A 4459-nucleotide genomic window follows, 5' to 3' on the forward strand; every position below is an offset into this window, starting at 1 on the left:
TGGGAGGAACCCAGGGGAAGGTAATTGAATTATGGGGGCCGGTCTTTCCCGTGCTATTCTCGTGATAGTGAGTAAGTCTCACAAGATCTGATGCGTTTATCAAGGGTTTCTGCTTTTGCTTCCTAATTTTTTCTTGCTGCTGCCATGTAAGAAGTGCCTTTCACCTCCCACCATGCTTCTAAGGCCTCCCCAGCCATGTGGAAGTGTAAGTCCAGTTAAACCTCTTTTTCTTCTCAGTCTCGGGTATAGGTTTATCAGCAGTGTGAAAACAGACTAATATAGGTGGTTTCTCCAGAATTGAAAATAAAATTACCATATGATCTAACAGTCCTGTTTCTGGGTATATATCTGAAAGAATTGAAAGCAGCGTCTTAGATATTTGCAAAGCCATATAAATTGTGTTATTATTCACAGTAGCTGAGAGCCGGAAGCAACCCAAATGTCTATCAACAGAAGAATAGGTAAGGGAGGATTAACTCTGGGCTCTGTATTTGATTCCATTGGTCTACATGTGTCTTTATGCTACTTCCAAACTATTTCGATTACTGTAGCTTTGTAATATGTTTTGAATTCTAGAAGTGTGAGACCTCTAACTTTGGTCTTTCTTTTCAATATTTTTTTGGCTATTCAGGTCCCTTGGGATGACATTTAAATTTTTGGATGGGTTTTCTCTGTTTCATGGCCTGTTTCCCCTCCAGGGCAAAATCTCTGAGGCAATGTTCTGTAATTGTGAGTGGAAACAATGACAGGTTACCCAGCCCCCCCATCCCACCTTGAAACTTCAGGCACCCACTGGTAACTGAGAGCTCATTGTGGAGGAGCAGCAGTCTGAGGTTCTTTGGATTGCTTCCCCACATAATGAGCCACTGCCTCATGAACTCGGCAAGGATGGTCAGGACCCCCATCTTCTCCGTTTGCTGCATCCAAGTCAGGGCCCCTATTTCACAAGTAGGTCTTGAGTGTTAAAAGGCAGCCTTCAACTCTCAAATGCACTTGCCTCAAAACAAATAGATGGGGGTTGGATGCGGAATGCTGTGTTGTCTCTGGTTTTAGAATCAGGGCAGTAGTAAAGATGACTAAACTCTTTATTTGTATAAACATTTTGTGGTAGTAAATACCTAAAATATTAGCTTAAACTTTGAAAGGTGATAATTTTTTTTTTTTTTGAGATGGAGTCTTGCTCTTGTTGTTCAGGCCAGAGTGCAATGGTGCGATCTCAGCTCACTGAACCTCTGCCTCCTGGATTCAAGCAATTCTCCTGCCTCAGCCTTCTGAGTAGCTGGGATTATACATGCCCATCACCACACCCAACTCATTTCTGTTTTTAATAGAGATGGGGTTTCACCATGTTGGCAAGGCTGGTCTCGAACTCCTGGCCTCAGGTGATCTGCCCACCACGGCCTGTCAAAGCGCTGGGATTATAGGCATGAGCCACCATGCCCGGCTGAAAGATGATAAATTTTGAAAGTATATAGATTTAGATTTCCATCCTATCTTCTCTACTTAAAAGCCAAGAGATCCTGCACAATTCACTCATCTTCCCTGAGACTGTTAACTTATCTATGCTATGGGATCAATGACACCTCTATTAAGGCTTTTTTTTTTCTTTTTTTGAGGTGTAAGTGCCAAAATCTTTGTGAAGGATCTGAAACACAGAGTCTAAACTGATAACTGTTAATTCCATTTCTTCCATTTCTCTTTTCTTATTATTTATACCTCTGTTATTTATTTATTTATTTATTTATTTGTGAAATACCTCCTTTAAGATACTGCAAACAGTAAATAGATTTCTGAATTGAAATGCTAAGTACTGTAAAATTTAAACAATTCTTTTTGCCGGGCATGGTGGCTTATGCCTGTAATCCCAGCACTTTGGGAGGCTGACGTGACAGATCATCTGAGGTCAGGAGTTCAGGACCAGCCTGGCTAACATGGTGAAACTCAGTGTCTACTAAACAATACAAAAATTAGCCAGGCGTGGTGGCGGGTGCCTGTAATCCCAGCTACTAGGGAGACTGAGGTAGGAGAATTGCTCAAAACTGGAAGGTGGAGGTTGCAGTGAGCCAAGCTCACACCACTGCACTCCAGCCTGGGTGACAGAGCCAGACTCTGTCTCAAAAACAAAACGTAATTTATTGAGATATATACAGTATTGCTTATTAATACATTTTATATTATATCCATTAATTATTCTAATAGTTGTAGTTATTTTTAATATTTTTGTCTTTTGACTTTATACCAGAGTTAAAAGTTATTTGTATGTTATTTCTTCAACATTCAGGGTAAAGATGGTTCAGGGTAAAGATAGTGGGAGAAAAATGATGTCTACTGAAAATCTTTTTTCTTTGTGTTTCCCACAGCAGGATACCTTGCTTTAGGCTCTGCTCAGTAGACAGTTTCCAACTGTGTGCACAGCCTGGGACTGATGCTGACAGAAACCAATTAGTGCATATTGTTAAGTCTTAAAATGAGATACAGGGTAGATCCCTAATTAAATTTATTACAATATCATCATCACTGTCATTTTTATAACAGGAGTGAGAGTAATAGAGTAAGCTCTATTGGTGCTAGAGAATTCAATTGATATTCTTGTTTTCTAGGTGCTGTTACCCTTTGCTGTGGTGGGGAGTATGGATGAAGTGAAAGTTGCAGAAAGGATGGTCAGAGGCCGTCACTACCCTTGGGGAGTTTTGCAAGGTAAAAATGAAAGAGGGCAGGCTTTGGAATGATTAAGTTAAATATATGTGTGTCATTCATAGTCTCAAAGTAACATTTTAACTTGGGCTAATATTGGTAACTCTGGTAATCTGTAAGTTAACAGTTACTAATGAGGAACATAAACTCTGTTTTATTTAAACTAATGCTTACTTTGACCGTGATTCATTCTCATAGAAGTTTGCTGAACGCTGCTTTAAGCCAAAATCTACAGAGTCTGGGAAGAACCTCTTTGTTTATCCCAGTGCTCCCAATGCCCCATGTACATATTATCTGTCTCTGTGTCAATCATGACATTGAGGATGCTGAAAAGCACTTTAAACAAAATGGAAGCAAAAATACTAGTGTGTAGACATGTTACGTAAACTCATTACTACCTAATGTAGAAACCATTTTAAACTGGTCACTAGAAAAAAGAGTGATAAACTTTTTAAAACAAGAAAGTACAATTTACCTTTGGCTAAAGATTATACCTTTGACATTTATATAATTATTTAGCATCATACTAAGTTAGAATAGTGTAGTAAGCAGTAACTTATTGTCTGATTCCTATACTTGTGGTACTAATTATTGGAGAATGGAAAATTTCTACTTGTACTGGTTTCCAAATGATATGTTTTGTTTTTTGTTTGTTTTCTGAAACAGAGTTTTGCTCTTGTCACCCAGGCTGGAGTGCAGTGGCACGATTTTGACCCACTGCAACCTCCACTTCCTGGATTCAAGTGATTCTCCTGCCTCAGCCTTCCGAGTAGCTGGGATTACATGCGCCTGCCACCACACCTGGCTAATTTTTGTATTTTTAGTAGAGACAGGGTTTCACCATATTAGGCTGATCTTGAACTCCTGATCTCAGGTGATCCACCTGCCTCAGCCTCCCAAAGTGCTGGGATTAAGGCATGAGCCACCGTGCCCAGCCCCAAATGATGTTTTTAGTAAATTGACATATTAGAAATTTTAAAATTTGTTAAAGATACTTAAAATTTAATGTTTTAATAGTTGTTGTATTACGTTGTATTACATATTAGTTTATGTTGTAAAATATATAACTATACTATATGTGGATGTATTAAATTTGGTCACAGTATTAATCACAATAAACCATATATTGTAGTCAGTTTTCTAGACATGATAAATACAGGAGAGAGCCATACAAATTATTTTTCATTAATTAATCTTCATTGACAAAACTGTATGTACTTTTCATGTACAACATTGTTTTGAAATACATATACATTGTGGAATGGTTACTTTGATTTAATTAACATATGTGTTATCTCAATTATTTTTGTGATGAAAACTTAACATCTATCTTAGCAATTTTCAAGAATATAAAATATTTTTATTAACATGGTCACTATGTTGTACAATAGATCTCTTTAACTTTTTCTTACCTAACTAAAATTTTGTAGCCTTTGACTAACATCTCTCCTACCATACCCTCTACCTAACTCACATAACCACCATTCTACTCTCTGTTTGTACAAGTTTAACTTTTAAAAATTTGATCTATTAGTGAGATCATTTACTATTTGTCTTTCTGTGCTTGACATAGTAACGTAGTGTAAAGTCCTCCAGTTCCATCCACGTTGCTGCAAATGATAGAATTTCCTGACTTTTAAGGCTGAATAGTATTCCATTGCACATGTATGCCACAGTTTTTTCTTCATGCATCTATTCATGGACACTTAGATTGCTTCCATATCTTGGCTCTTGTGAATAATGGTAGTGTAGGTATCTCTCTGAC

This window comes from Mandrillus leucophaeus, unplaced genomic scaffold, assembly GCF_000951045.1.
Source record: "Mandrillus leucophaeus isolate KB7577 unplaced genomic scaffold, Mleu.le_1.0 Scaffold859, whole genome shotgun sequence".
NCBI lineage: Eukaryota > Metazoa > Chordata > Mammalia > Primates > Cercopithecidae > Mandrillus > Mandrillus leucophaeus.